This window comes from Rhinoderma darwinii, unplaced genomic scaffold (genome assembly GCF_050947455.1).
Source record: "Rhinoderma darwinii isolate aRhiDar2 unplaced genomic scaffold, aRhiDar2.hap1 Scaffold_726, whole genome shotgun sequence".
NCBI lineage: Eukaryota > Metazoa > Chordata > Amphibia > Anura > Rhinodermatidae > Rhinoderma > Rhinoderma darwinii.
The window spans coordinates 232,501-247,500 of record NW_027464287.1 but is presented as its reverse complement, the minus strand read 5'-3'; the positions used below and the strand labels follow the sequence as shown (position 1 = coordinate 247,500).

The 15,000-nt window shown below is 56.6% G+C and overlaps 1 protein-coding gene and 1 long non-coding RNA gene across 2 annotated transcripts in view; one reads left to right on the top strand and one right to left on the bottom strand.

Moving 5' to 3' along the window:
* The window catches only part of LOC142729586 (uncharacterized), a 234,225-nt gene that overhangs the window by 40,017 nt on the left and 179,208 nt on the right, over positions 1-15,000 (bottom strand). The window lies entirely within an intron of this gene.
* Positions 1-15,000, top strand: part of LOC142729584 (uncharacterized) — a 59,933-nt gene that overhangs the window by 28,998 nt on the left and 15,935 nt on the right. The window lies entirely within an intron of this gene.

Sequence of the window (15,000 nt, the reverse complement as noted above, 5' to 3'; positions counted from 1 at the left end):
GTCAAAGAATGACATTTCTGCTACTGAAAGTGAAACATTTGAAAGTGAACCATTTCAAATCTAGTTAAAGTGGGGTATGTTCAAAGAATGTCAGAGGCGGTAATGAGCAGCAGATGCAGGCCGGGGCAGAGTTCCAGGTGCCTGGAGTGTGAAGGCAGCACAGGCCGGGGCAGAGTTCCAGGGCCAGGGGTGTGACGGCAGGCAGCGTAGGCCGGGGCAGAGTTCCAGGGCGGTGGGGAGAGGACTAGGCCTCGAGATATGGAGATCCATTTGGTGACCAAGCAGCAGTGAAAATAAAAAGGCCCAAATGTCAAAGAATGGCATTTCTGATACTGAAAGTGAAACATTTAAAATCAAGTTAAATTGGGGTATGTTCAAAGAATGTCAGAGGCGGTAATGAGCAGCAGATGCAGGCCGGGGCAGAGTTCCAGGTGCCTGGAGTGTGAAGGCAGCACAGGCCGGGGCAGAGTTCCAGGGCCAGAGTGTGTGACGGCAGGCAGCGTAGGCCGGGGCAGAGTTCCAGGGCGGTGGGGAGAGGACTAGGCCTCAATCCAAGGAGATCCATTTGGTGACCAAGCAGCAGTGAAAATAAAAAGGCCCAAATGTCAAAGAATGACATTTCTGCTACTGAAAGCGGAACATTTGAAAGTGAACCATTTAAAATCAAGTTAAAGTGGGGTTGGTTCACAAATGTCAGAGGCGGTGGTGAACAGCAGGGGCAGGCCGGGGCAGAGTTCCAGGGCCAGGAGTGTGATGGCAGGCAGCGTAGGCCGGGGCACAGTTCCAGGGCGGTGGGGAGAGGACTAGGCCTCAATCCAAGGAGATCCATTTGGTGACCAAACAGCAGTGACAATAACAAGGCCCAAATGTCAAAGAATGACACTTCTGCTACTGAAAGTGAAACATTTAAAATCAAGTTAAAGTGGGGTATGTTCAAAAATGTCAGAGGCGGTGGTGAACAGCAAGGGCAGGCCGGGGCAGAGTTCCAGGGCCAGGGGTGTGACGGCAGGCAGCGTAGGCCGGGGCAGAGTTCCAGGGCGGTGGGGAGAGGACTAGGCCTCAATCCAAGGAGATCCATTTGGTGACCAAGCAGCAGTGAAAATGAAAAGGCCCAAATGTCAAAGAATGACATTTCTGCTACTGAAAGTGAAACATTTGAAAGTGAACCATTTAAAATCAAGTTAAAGTGGGGTATGTTCAAAAATGTCAGAGGCGGTGGTGAGCAGCAGAGGCAGGCCGGGACACAGTTCCAGGGCCAGGGGTGTGACGGCAGGCAGCGTAGGCCGGGGCAGAGTTCCAGGGCGGTGGGGAGAGGACTAGGCCTCAATCCAAGGAGATCCATTTGGTGACCAAGCAGCAGTGCAAATAAAAAGGCCCAAATGTCAAAGAATGACATTTCTGATACTGAAAGTGAACCATTTAAAATCAAGTTAAAGTGGGGTATGTTCACAAATGTCAGAGGCGGTGGTGAACAGCAGGGGCAGGCCGGGACAGAGTTCCAGGGCCAGAGTGTGACGGCAGGCAGTGTAGGCCGGGGCAGAGTTCCAGGGCGGTGGGTGAGAGGACTAGGCCTCAATCCAAGGAGATCCATTTGGTGACCAAACAGCAGTGAAAATAAAAAGGCCCAAGTGTCAAAGAATGACATTTCTGCTACTGAAAGTGAAACATTTGAAAGTGAACCATTTAAAATCAAGTTAAAGTGGGGTATGTTCAAAAATGTCAGAGGCGGTGGTGAACAGCAAAGGCAGGCCGGGGCAGAGTTCCAGGGCCAGGGGTGTGACGGCAGGCAGCGTAGGCCGGGGCAGAGTTCCAGGGCGGTGGGGAGAAGACTAGGCCTCAATCTAAGGAGATCCATTTGGTGACCAAGCAGCAGTGAAAATAAAAAGGCCCAAATGTCAGAGAATGACACTTTTAATACTGAAAGTGAACCATTTGAAAGTGACACATTTAAAATCAAGTTAAAGTGGGGTATGTTCACAAATGTCAGAGGTGGTGGTGAACAGCAGGGGCAGGCTGGGGCAGAGTTCCAGGGCCAGGAGTGTGATGGCAGCACAGGCCGGGGCAGTGTTCCAGGGCCAGAGTGTGACGGCAGGCAGCGTAGGCCGGGGCAGAGTTCCAGGGCGGTGGGGAGAGGACTAGGCCTCAATCCAAGGAGATCCATTTGGTGACCAAACAGCAGTGAAAATAAAAAGGCCCAAGTGTCAAAGAATGACATTTCTGCTACTGAAAGTGAAACATTTGAAAGTGAACCATTTAAAATCAAGTTAAAGTGGGGTATGTTTAAAAATGTCAGAGGCGGTGGTGAACAGCAAAGGCAGGCCGGGGCAGAGTTCCAGGGCCAGAGTGTGACGGCAGGCAGTGTAGGCCGGGGCAGAGTTCCAGGGCGGTGGGTGAGAGGACTAGGCCTCAATCCAAGGAGATCCATTTGGTGACCAAACAGCAGTGAAAATAAAAAGGCCCAAGTGTCAAAGAATGACATTTCTGCTACTGAAAGTGAAACATTTGAAAGTGAACCATTTAAAATCAAGTTAAAGTGGGGTATGTTCAAAAATGTCAGAGGCGGTGGTGAACAGCAAAGGCAGGCCGGGGCAGAGTTCCAGGGCCAGGGGTGTGACGGCAGGCAGCGTAGGCCGGGGCAGAGTTCCAGGGCGGTGGGGAGAAGACTAGGCCTCAATCTAAGGAGATCCATTTGGTGACCAAGCAGCAGTGAAAATAAAAAGGCCCAAATGTCAGAGAATGACACTTTTAATACTGAAAGTGAACCATTTGAAAGTGACACATTTAAAATCAAGTTAAAGTGGGGTATGTTCACAAATGTCAGAGGTGGTGGTGAACAGCAGGGGCAGGCTGGGGCAGAGTTCCAGGGCCAGGAGTGTGATGGCAGCACAGGCCGGGGCAGTGTTCCAGGGCCAGAGTGTGACGGCAGGCAGCGTAGGCCGGGGCAGAGTTCCAGGGCGGTGGGGAGAGGACTAGGCCTCAATCCAAGGAGATCCATTTGGTGACCAAACAGCAGTGAAAATAAAAAGGCCCAAGTGTCAAAGAATGACATTTCTGCTACTGAAAGTGAAACATTTGAAAGTGAACCATTTAAAATCAAGTTAAAGTGGGGTATGTTTAAAAATGTCAGAGGCGGTGGTGAACAGCAAAGGCAGGCCGGGGCAGAGTTCCAGGGCCAGAGTGTGACGGCAGGCAGTGTAGGCCGGGGCAGAGTTCCAGGGCGGTGGGTGAGAGGACTAGGCCTCAATCCAAGGAGATCCATTTGGTGACCAAACAGCAGTGAAAATAAAAAGGCCCAAGTGTCAAAGAATGACATTTCTGCTACTGAAAGTGAAACATTTGAAAGTGAACCATTTAAAATCAAGTTAAAGTGGGGTATGTTTAAAAATGTCAGAGGCGGTGGTGAACAGCAAAGGCAGGCCGGGGCAGAGTTCCAGGGCCAGAGTGTGACGGCAGGCAGTGTAGGCCGGGGCAGAGTTCCAGGGCGGTGGGTGAGAGGACTAGGCCTCAATCCAAGGAGATCCGTTTGGTGACCAAACAGCAGTGAAAATAAAAAGGCCCAAGTGTCAAAGAATGACATTTCTGCTACTGAAAGTGAAACATTTGAAAGTGAACCATTTAAAATCAAGTTAAAGTGGGGTATGTTCAAAAATGTCAGAGGCGGTGGTGAACAGCAAAGGCAGGCCGGGGCAGAGTTCCAAGGCCAGGGGTGTGACGGCAGGCAGCGTAGGCCGGGGCAGAGTTCCAGGGCGGTGGGGAGAAGACTAGGCCTCAATCTAAGGAGATCCATTTGGTGACCAAGCAGCAGTGAAAATAAAAAGGCCCAAATGTCAGAGAATGACACTTTTAATACTGAAAGTGAACCATTTGAAAGTGACACATTTAAAATCAAGTTAAAGTGGGGTATGTTCACAAATGTCAGAGGTGGTGGTGAACAGCAGGGGCAGGCTGGGGCAGAGTTCCAGGGCCAGGAGTGTGACGGCAGGCAGCGTAGTCCGGGGCAGAGTTCCAGGGCGGTGGGTGAGAGGACTAGGCCTCGATCTAAGGAGATCCATTTGGTGACCAAACAGCAGTGAAAATAAAAAGGCCCAAATGTCAAAGAATGACACTTTTAATACTGAAAGTGAAACATTTAAAATCAAGTTAAAGTGGAGTATGTTCAAAAATGTCAGAGGCGGTAATGAGCAGCAGAGGCATGCCGTGGGCACAGTTCCAGGGCCAGAGTGTGACGGCAGCACAGGCCGGGGCAGAGTTCCAGGGCCAGAGTGTGACGGCAGGCAGCGTAGGCCGGGGCAGAGTTCCAGGGCCAGAGTGTGACGGCAGGCAGCGTAGGCCGGGGCAGAGTTCCAGGCCGGTGGGGAGAGGACTAGGCCTCAATCTAAGGAGATCCATTTGGTGACCAAACAGCAGTGAAAATAAAAAGGCCCAAATGTCAAAGAATGACACTTTTAATACTGAAAGTGACACATTTAAAATCACGTTAAAGTGGGGTATGTTCACAAATGTCAGAGTCGGTGGTGAACAGCAAAGGCAGGCCGGGGCAGAGTTCCAGGGCCAGAGTGTGACGGCAGCACAGGCCGGGGCAGAGCTCCAGGGCCAGGGTGTGACGGCAGGCAGCGTAGGCCGGGGCAGAGTTCCAGGGCGGTGGGGAGAGGACTAGGCCTCGAGATAAGGAGATCCATTTGGTGACCAAGCAGCAGTGAAAATAAAAAGGCCCAAATGTCAAAGAATGACATTTCTGCTACTGAAAGTGAAACATTTGAAAGTGAACCATTTAAAATCTAGTTAAAGTGGGGTATGTTCAAACAATGTCAGAGGCGGTAATGAGCAGCAGATGCAGGCCGGGGCAGAGTTCCAGGTGCCTGGAGTGTGAAGGCAGCACAGGCCGGGGCAGAGTTCCAGGGCCAGAGTGTGACGGCAGGCAGCGTAGGCCGGGGCAGAGTTCCAGGGCGGTGGGTGAGAGGACTAGGCCTCGATCTAAGGAGATCCATTTGGTGACCAAGCAGCAGTGAAAATAAAAAGGCCCAAATTTCAAAGAATGACATTTTTGATACTGAAAGTGACACATTTAAAATCAAGTTAAAGTGGGGTACTTTCAAAAATGTCAGAGGCGGTAATGAGCAGCAGAGGCAGGCCGTGGGCACAGTTCCAGGGCCAGAGTGTGACGGCAGCACAGGCCGGGGCAGAGTTCCAGGGCCAGAGTGTGACGCTAGGCAGCATAGGCCGGGGCACAGTTCCAGGGCCAGAGTGTGACGGCAGGCAGCACAGGCCGGGGCAGAGTTCTAGGGCCAGAGTGTGACGGCAGGCAGCATAGGCCGGGGCACAGTTCCAGGGCCAGAGTGTGACGGCAGCACAGGCCGGGGCAGAGTTCCAGGGCCAGAGTGTGACGGCAGGCAGCGTAGGCCGGGGCAGAGTTCCAGGGCGGTGGGGAGAGGACTAGGCCTCAATCCAAGGAGATCCATTTGGTGACCAAACAGCAGTGAAAATAAAAAGGCCCAAATGTCAAAGAATGACATTTTTGATACTGAAAGTGAAACATTTGAAATCGAGTTAAAGTGGGGTTTGTTCACAAATGTCAGAGGCGGTGGTGAACAGCAGAGACAGGCCGTGGGCACAGTTCCAGGGCCAGAGTGTGACGGCAGCACAGGCCGGGGCAGAGCTCCAGGGCCAGAGTGTGACGGCAGGCAGCATAGGCCGGGGCACAGTTCCAGGGCCAGAGTGTGACGGCAGGCAGCGTAGGCCGGGGCAGAGTTCCAGGGCGGTGGGTGAGAGGACTAGGCCTCGAGATAAGGAGATCCATTTGGTGACCCAACAGCAGTGAAAATAAAAAAGGCCCAAATGTCAAAGAATGACATTTCTGCTACTGAAAGTGACACATTTAAAATCAAGTGAAAGTGGGGTATGTTCAAAAAATGTCAGAGGCGGTAATGAGCAGCAGAGGCAGGCCGGGGCACAGTTCCAGGGCCAGAGTGTGACACTGTCCGCCGATAGATAACCCTTTGCACATTATCGTCGTCATCATCATCATTATCAGCAGCAGTTGCTGTCAGCCAGCTCCAGAGTGTATGAGCGGCGTGTGCTGCCCATTGCAGCCCAGGGTAGAGGAGCCGTGTGCAAGCTGTGCATGCCCGGGGGCAACAGTGTATGAGCTCCTCAGCGCCAGCGGGGGGGGGGGGGGTCCCACTATGTCCCAAGCCGCCTGACATGTACTTCCGGTCGGCTAGGAGGTGGCATGTCAGCTGGGCTGTCAGCCAGCTCCAGAGTGTATGAGCGGCGTGTGCCTGCACCCGTGGGGGGGGGGGGGGATACAGGAGCCATGGGGAAGCTGTGCAAGACCGGGGGCAGCCGTGTACGAGCTCCGCAGCGCCCCTTGTGGACTTCCAGGGCAAGAGCGGTATGAGCGGCAAAGTCATGCCGACCTCCTGGAAGTCCCCGTCGGCCTCGCTCGCGGGTCGGTCCCGCTGGTTTTTTTACCTTCTTAATAAAAAAAACTTTTTTTTTTAATGGTATTTTCTGAAGCCTCAAGCCCACCTACAGTTGCACGAGCAAGGCCACCTCGGTGACTCCTACCGAAAGCGGCCGGGAGCCATCTCCGTGTACGAGCGGCGTGTGCGGCGTGTGCCTGCCTATTGCACCCGTGGGGGGATAGAGGAGCCTTGGGGAAGCTGTGCCAGCCCGGGGGCAGCCCTGTACGAGCTCCACAGCGCCCGCGGCGAGTCCCGCCGTGTCCACCCGGCTGCCAAGCACTTCCGGTCCGCGAGTGATGCATGACAGCGGCCGGGAGCCAGCTCCGCCTATCAGCGGCGGTGTGCCTGCCTTCTGCACCCGTGGGGGGATAGAGGGGCCCCGTGGGAGCTGCTGCATGCCGGCAGCTTCCTTGTGGGAGCTCCACAGCGCCCGCGGTCCTCTGCGGACTTCCAGGGCAAGAGCGGTAGGAGCCTCCACCTCATGCCGACCTCCTGGAAGTCCCCGTCGGCCTAGCTCGCGGGTCGGTCCCGCTGTTTTTTTTTTTACCTTCTTAATAAAAAAACTTTTTTTTTTTATGGTATTTTCCGAAGCCCCAAGCCCACCTGCATTTGCACGAGCAAGGCCACCTCGGTGACTCCTACCGAAAGCGGCCGGGAGCCATCTCCGTGTACGAGCGGCGTGTGCGGCGTGTGCCTGCCTATTGCACCCGTGGGGGGATAGAGGAGCCATGGGGAAGCTGTGCCAGCCCGGGGGCAGCCCTGTACGAGCTCCACAGCACCCGCGGCGAGTCCCGCCGTGTCCACCCGGCTGCCAAGCACTTCCGGTCCGCGAGTGATGCATGACAGCGGCCGGGAGCCAGCTCCGCCTATCAGCGGCGGTGTGCCTGCCTTCTGCACCCGTGGGGGGATAGAGGGGCCCCGTGGGAGCTTGTGGATGCCGGCAGCTTCCTTGTGGGAGCTCCACAGCGCCCGCGGCGAGTCCCGTCGTGTCCACCCGGCTGACAAGCACTTCCGGTCCGCGAGTGAAGCATGACAGCGGCCGGGAGCCAGCTCCGCGTATCAGCGGCGGTGTGCCTGCCTTCTGCACCCGTGGGGGGATAGAGGGGCCCCGTGGGAGCTGCTGGATGCCGGCAGCTTCCTTGTGGGAGCTCCACAGCGCCCGCGGTCCTCTGCGGACTTCCAGGGCAAGAGCGGTAGGAGCCTCCACCTCATGCCGACCTCCTGGAAGTCCCCGTCGGCCTAGCTCGCGGGTCGGTCCCGCTGTTTTTTTTTTTACCTTCTTAATAAAAAAACTTTTTTTTTTTATGGTATTTTCCGAAGCCCCAAGCCCCCCTGCATTTGCACGAGCAAGGCCACCTCGGTGACTCCTACCGAAAGCGGCCGGGAGCCAGCTCGGTGTACGAGCGGCGTGTGCCTGCCTATTGCAGCCGTGGGGGGATAGAGGAGCCATGGGGAAGCTGTGCCAGCCCGGGGGCAGCCCTGTACGAGCTCCACAGCGCCCGCGGCGAGTCCCGTCGTGTCCACCCGGCTGACAAGCACTTCCGGTCCGCGAATGATGCATGTCAGCGGCCGGGAGCCAGCTCCGCGTATGAGCGGCGTGTGCCGGCCTTTTGCACCCGTGGGGGGATAGAGGGGCCCCGTGGGAGCTTGTACATGCCGGCAGCTTCCTTGTGGGAGCTCCACAGCGCCCGCGGCGAGTCCCGTAGTTCACCCGCCCGACATGCACTTCCGGTCCGCGACGGACTTCCAGGGCTCAAGCGGTAGGTGCGGCCACCTCATGCCGACCTCCTGGAACTCCCCCTCGGCCTGGCTCGCGTGTCTGTCTTCATTCACGTTTTGGAGAAAAAACCCTATGAGGTTTTTATTTTGGCCTTCAGCCAAGCAGCCATTCCAGGAGGCCGGGCATTTTGGCACCTCCCACCGGTGTAATTGGCGAGGTGACACTTTTAGGGGTGTGAATATCTCCTACGCCTGAAATACTGTGAGAGGGAGAACTTGCTCCGCCCCCCAAGTCCAACACTTCCAGGACGAGAGGAGGGCGGGAGGCGTTCCCTGCTTAGGCCGAATGCGGCTTCCAGGGAGATAGCGGCACCAAGCCGCCCTCTCACGCCGCTGCCCTGGATGTCCCCGTCGGCCTCGCTCGCGGGTTGGTCCCGCTGTTTTTTTTTACCTTCTTAATAAAAAATTTTTTTTTTTTTTTATGCCATTTTCTGAAGTCCCAAGCCCACCTGGAGTTGCACGAGCCCGGCCACCTCGGTGACTCCTACCGAAAGCGGCCGGGAGCCATCTCCGAGTATGAGCGGCGTGTGCCTGCCTATTGCACCCGTGGGGGGATAGAGGGGCCCCGTGGGAGCTGCTGCATGCCGGCAGCTTCCTTGTGGGAGCTCCACAGCGCCCGCGGTCCTCTGCGGACTTCCAGGGCAAGAGCGGTAGGAGCCTCCACCTCATGCCGACCTCCTGGAAGTCCCCGTCGGCCTAGCTCGCGGGTCGGTCCCGCTGTTTTTTTTTTTACCTTCTTAATAAAAAAATCTTTTTTTTTTTATGGTATTTTCCGAAGCCCCAAGCCCACCTGCATTTGCACGAGCAAGGCCACCTCGGTGACTCCTACCGAAAGCGGCCGGGAGCCACCTCGGTGTACGAGCGGCGTGTGCCTGCCTATTGCACCCGTGGGGGGATAGAGGAGCCATGGGGAAGCCGTGCCAGCCCGGGGGCAGCAGTGTACGAGCTCCGTAGCGCCCTGCGGTCCTCGGCGGACTTCCAGGGCAAGAGCGGTAGGCGCAGCCACCTCATGCCGACCTCCTGGAAGTCCCCGTCGGCCTGGCTCGCGTCTCGGTCCCGCTGTGTGTTTTACCTTCATAATAAAAAAAACTTTTTTTTTTTATGGTATTTTCTGAAGTCCCAAGCCGACCTGCAGTTGCAGGAGCTCGGCCACCTCGGCAACTCCTACCGAAAGCCGTGAAATAGGAAGTACAAACGGGAGCTGCTCCCGTTCCAAGCCGGGAAGGACTTCCATGGTGTGACCGGTAGGTAGTGACACCTCCTGCCGGCCTCCTGGAAGTCCCGGTCGGCCTCGCTCGCAGGTCTGTCTTCATTGACGTTTTGGAGAAAAAACCCTATGAGGTTTTTATTTTGGGCCTCAGCCGGGCAGCAGTTCCAGGAGCCCGGGTACTTTGGCACCTTACCCCGGTGTATTTGAGGTGGTGACACTTTTAGGGGTGCGAATATCTCCTTCACCTGAAATCCTGTGAGAGGGCATTTCTGCTCCGCGTTCCAAGTCCTAACGGTTCTTCCTAGCGGGAAGTCCTAACCGTTCGTGGCCGAGAAGGACTTCCATGGTGTGACCGGTATGTAGTGGCACGTCATGCCGGCCTCCTGGAAGTCCCCGTCGGCCTCGTTCGCTGGTCGGTCCGCTGCACCTTGACTTCCACGAAAGAACTTTGGTGCATTCTTTCTGGAGTCCCAGGCCGACCAGCAGTTGCAGGAGCTCGGCCACGTTGGCGACTCCAACCGAGTACCGCGAAGGAGGACGTGCTGCACGTTCTAGCGGGAGCTGCACCTGGTCCAACCCGAGAAGGACTTCCATGGTGTGACCGGTATGTAGTGGCACGTCATGCCGGCCTCCTGGAAGTCCCCGTCGGCCTCGCTCGCAGGTCGGTCTTCATTGACGTTTTGGAGGAAAAACCCTATGAGGTTTTTATTTTGGGCCTCAGCCGGGCAGCAGTTCCAGGAGCCCGGGTACTTTGGCACCTTACCCCGGTGTATTTGAGGTGGTGACACTTTTAGGGGTGCAAATATCTCCTTCACCTGAAATCCTGTGAGAGGGCATTTCTGCTCCGCGTTCCAAGTCCCTACGGTTCTTCCTAGCGGGAAATCCTAACCGTTCGTGGCCGAGAAGGACTTCCATGGTGTGACCGGTATGTAGTGGCACGTCATGCCGGCCTCCTGGAAGTCCCCGTCGGCCTCGTTCGCTGGTCGGTCCGCTGCACCTTGACTTCCACGAAAGAACTTTGGTGCATTCTTTCTGGAGTCCCAGGCCGACCAGCAGTTGCAGGAGCTCGGCCACGTTGGCGACTCCAACCGAGTACCGCGAAGGAGGACGTGCTGCACGTTCTAGCGGGAGCTGCACCTGGTCCAACCCGAGAAGGACTTCCATGGTGTGACCGGTATGTAGTGGCACGTCATGCCGGCCTCCTGGAAGTCCCCGTCGGCCTCGCTCGCAGGTCGGTCTTCATTGACGTTTTGGAGGAAAAACCCTATGAGGTTTTTATTTTGGTGTTCAGCCGGGCTGCAGTTCCAGGAGCCCGGGTACTTTGGCACCTTACCCCGGTGTATTTGAGGTGGTGACACTTTTAGGGGTGTGAATATCTCCTTCACCTGAAATCCTGTGAGAGGGCATTTCTGCTCCGCGTTCCAAGTCCTAACGGTTCTTCCTAGCGGGAAGTCCTAACCGTTCGTGGCCGAGAAGGACTTCCATGGTGTGACCGGTATGTAGTGGCACGTCATGCCGGCCTCCTGGAAGTCCCCGTCGGCCTCGTTGGCTGGTCGGTCCGCTGCACCTTGACTTCCACGAAAGAACTTTGGTGCGTTCTTTCTGGAGTCCCAGGCCGACCAGCAGTTGCAGGAGCTCGGCCAGCTTGTCGACTCCAACCGAGTACCGTGAAGGAGGACGTGCTGCACGTTCTAGCGGGAGCTTGCACCTGGTCCAACCCGAGAAGGACTTCCATGGTGTGACCGGTATGTAGTGGTACGTCATGCCGGCCTCCTGGAAGTCCCCGTCGGCCTCGCTCGCAGGTCTGTCTTCATTGACGTTTTGGAGGAAAAACCCTATGAGGTTTTTATTTTGGGCTTCAGCCGGTTAGCAGTTCCAGGAGCCCGGGTACTTTGGCACCTTACCCCGGTGTATTTGAGGTGGTGACACTTTTAGGGGTGCGAATATCTCCTTCACCTGAAATCCTGTGAGAGGGCATTTCTGCTCCGCGTTCCAAGTCCCTACGGTTCTTCCTAGCGGGAAGTCCTAACCTTTCGTGGCCTAGAAGGACTTCCATGGTGTGACCGGTATGTAGTGGCACGTCATGCCGGCCTCCTGGAAGTCCCCGTCGGCCTGGTTCGCTGGTCGGTCCGCTGCACCTTGACTTCCACGAAAGAACTTTGGTGCATTCTTTCTGGAGTCCCAGGCCGACCAGCAGTTGTAGGAGCTCGGCCACGTTGGCGACTCCAACCGAGTACCGTGAAGGAGGACGTGCTGCACGTTCTAGCGGGAGCTTGCACCTGGTCCAACCCGAGAAGGACTTCCATGGTGTGACCGGTATGTAGTGGCACGTCATGCCGGCCTCCTGGAAGTCCCCGTCGGCCTCGCTCGCAGGTCTGTCTTCATTGACGTTTTGGAGGAAAAACCCTATGAGGTTTTTATTTTGGGCTTCAGCCGGTTAGCAGTTCCAGGAGCCCGGGTACTTTGGCACCTTACCCCGGTGTATTTGAGGTGGTGACACTTTTAGGGGTGTGAATATCTCCTTCACCTGAAATCCTGTGAGAGGGCATTTCTGCTCCGCGTTCCAAGTCCTAACGGTTCTTCCTAGCGGGAAGTCCTAACCGTTCGTGGCCGAGAAGGACTTCCATGGTGTGACCGGTATGTAGTGGCACGTCATGCCGGCCTCCTGGAAGTCCCCGTCGGCCTCGTTGGCTGGTCGGTCCGCTGCACCTTGACTTCCACGAAAGAACTTTGGTGCGTTCTTTCTGGAGTCCCAGGCCGACCAGCAGTTGCAGGAGCTCGGCCAGCTTGTCGACTCCAACCGAGTACCGTGAAGGAGGACGTGCTGCACGTTCTAGCGGGAGCTTGCACCTGGTCCAACCCGAGAAGGACTTCCATGGTGTGACCGGTATGTAGTGGCATGTCATGCCGGCCTCCTGGAAGTCCCCGTCGGCCTCGCTCGCAGGTCTGTCTTCATTGACGTTTTGGAGGAAAAACCCTATGAGGTTTTTATTTTGGGCTTCAGCCGGTTAGCAGTTCCAGAAGCCCGGGTACTTTGGCACCTTACCCCGGTGTATTTGAGGTGGTGACACTTTTAGGGGTGTGAATATCTCCTTCACCTGAAATCCTGTGAGAGGGCATTTCTGCTCCGCGTTCCAAGTCCCTACGGTTCTTCCTAGCGGGAAGTCCTAACCGTTCGTGGCCGAGAAGGACTTCCATGGTGTGACCGGTATGTAGTGGCACGTCATGCCGGCCTCCTGGAAGTCCCCGTCGGCCTGGTTCGCTGGTCTGTCCGCTGCACCTTGACTTCCACGAAAGAACTTTGGTGCATTCTTTCTGGAGTCCCAGACCGACCAGCAGTTGTAGGAGCTCGGCCACGTTGGCGACTCCAACCGAGTACCGTGAAGGAGGACGTGCTGCACGTTCTAGCGGGAGCTGCACCTGGTCCAACCCGAGAAGGACTTCCATGGTGTGACCGGTATGTAGTGGCACGTCATGCCGGCCTCCTGGAAGTCCCCGTCGGCCTCGCTCGCAGGTCTGTCTTCATTGACGTTTTGGAGGAAAAACCCTATGAGGTTTTTATTTTGGGCTTCAGCCGGTTAGCAGTTCCAGGAGCCCGGGTACTTTGGCACCTTACCCCGGTGTATTTGAGGTGGTGACACTTTTAGGGGTGCGAATATCTCCTTCACCTGAAATCCTGTGAGAGGGCATTTTGGTTTCGTGTTCCAAGTCCCTACGGTTCTTCCTAGCGGGAAGTCCTAACCGTTCGTGGCCGAGAGTGACTTCCAGGGTGTGAACGATAGGCACCGGCCCTCTCATGGTGTCTCCTGGAAGTCCCCGTCGGCCTCGTTCGCTGGTCGGTCCGCTGCACCTGAACTTCCACGAAAGCACTTTGGTGCATTCTTTCTGGAGTCCCAGGCCGACCAGCAGTTGTAGGAGCTCGGCCACGTTGGCGACTCCAATCGAGAGTACCATGAAGGAGGACGTGCTGCACGTTCTAGCGGGAGCTGCACCCGGTCCAACCCGAGAAGGACTTCCATGGTGTGACCGGTATGTAGTGGCACGTCATGCCGGCCTCCTGGAAGTCCCCGTCGGCCTCGCTCGCAGATCGGTCTTCATTGACGTTTTGGAGGAAAAACCCTATGAGGTTTTTATTTTGGGCTTCAGCCGGGCAGCAGTTCCAGGAGCCCGGGTACTTTGGCACCTTACCCCGGTGTATTTGAGGTGGTGACACTTTTAGGGGTGCGAATATCTCCTTCACCTGAAATCCTGTGAGAGGGCATTTTGGTTTCGTGTTCCAAGTCCCTACGGTTCTTCCTAGCGGGAAGTCCTAACCGTTCGTGGCCGAGAGTGACTTCCAGGGTGTGAGCGATAGGCACCGGCCCTCTCATGGTGTCTCCTGGAAGTCCCGGTCGGCCTCGTTCGCTGGTCGGTCCGCTGCACCTGAACTTCCACGAAATAACTTTGGCGCATTCTTTCTGGAGTCCCAGGCCGACCAGCAGTTGCAGGAGCTCGGCCAGCTTGGTGACTCCAGCCGAGTACCGTGAAGGAGGACGTGCTGCACGTTCTAGCGGGAGCTACACCTGGTCCAACCCGAGAAGGACTTCCATGGTGTGACCGGTATGTAGTGGCACGTCATGCCGGCCTCCTGGAAGTCCCCGTCGGCCTCTGCCACCTGTCGTTAAGCTGTGAGAGGAGCACGTTCTCCCGCGCCGTTTGAGTCTTTGGAATTTGTCCAAGACTCCTCAGATCGATCTGGCTCCCCGCGACCCGGCGGCGGAGGGACCACTCGCTCGGCAGTGCTTTGGAGCCCTGTCGGTTACGGCGAGCGCGTCTTCCTCCCACACCGTCCGGGTCTGTTTCGCCCCCGGCCACCTACGGCCGGTGTCCCAAAAAGCCCGGCGGTCCTGCTAAAGGCGGGTGCCGGTACCTCTCGCTCCCGCGAGGTGCGTTTGCTCAGTGCTGCTGCTATCACTCTAAAAGGCGTCCGAGAGTGCGCTGGTGTCGCCGGAGCCCGAGGCACGAGAGAAAGCTTTAAACGACGGGGAGGCAGTGACCGCCCCCGTATGTCCGCTGCTCGCAAGGGCCTCTCTAGCCGAGGTGCTCCCAGGCGCATGGGGCACGGTTGTTTCTCGCAAGTAGTCCAAAGCCGTCTTCCGCCTCGCCCGAGGCTGGAAGTGTCGGCGTGGCTCCCGCATGCAAGCCACACGCGGCTCCACGGTGGCTTCCCTCCCCCCCTCTCCGGAGGGGGGCGGCCCCATCCCATGTGGAGCCGCTAAGCCGCCGGGAAAGCGGCCTCGGTTCCCCGTGGGCGACAAAGGCGTCCTCTTCGGCACTTTGCGAGCTGGGCCGCCGGAGAGAGCAGTTAACCCGGATTGTCGAGGTTGTCGTTGCCTTTGTCCCATATTACCTAAGCCTGGTCCTTGTTACCTTACTGGTAAGGGTTAGGGACGCTGAGCGCGCTCCATCTTCTCGGCTCTATGTTGGGCTCTCTCTAAACAGGTCCTCGACTTAAGACCGCCCGATCTTCGTAGGCGTCCATCTCGGCAGGTTGCGAGCTGGGCCGCC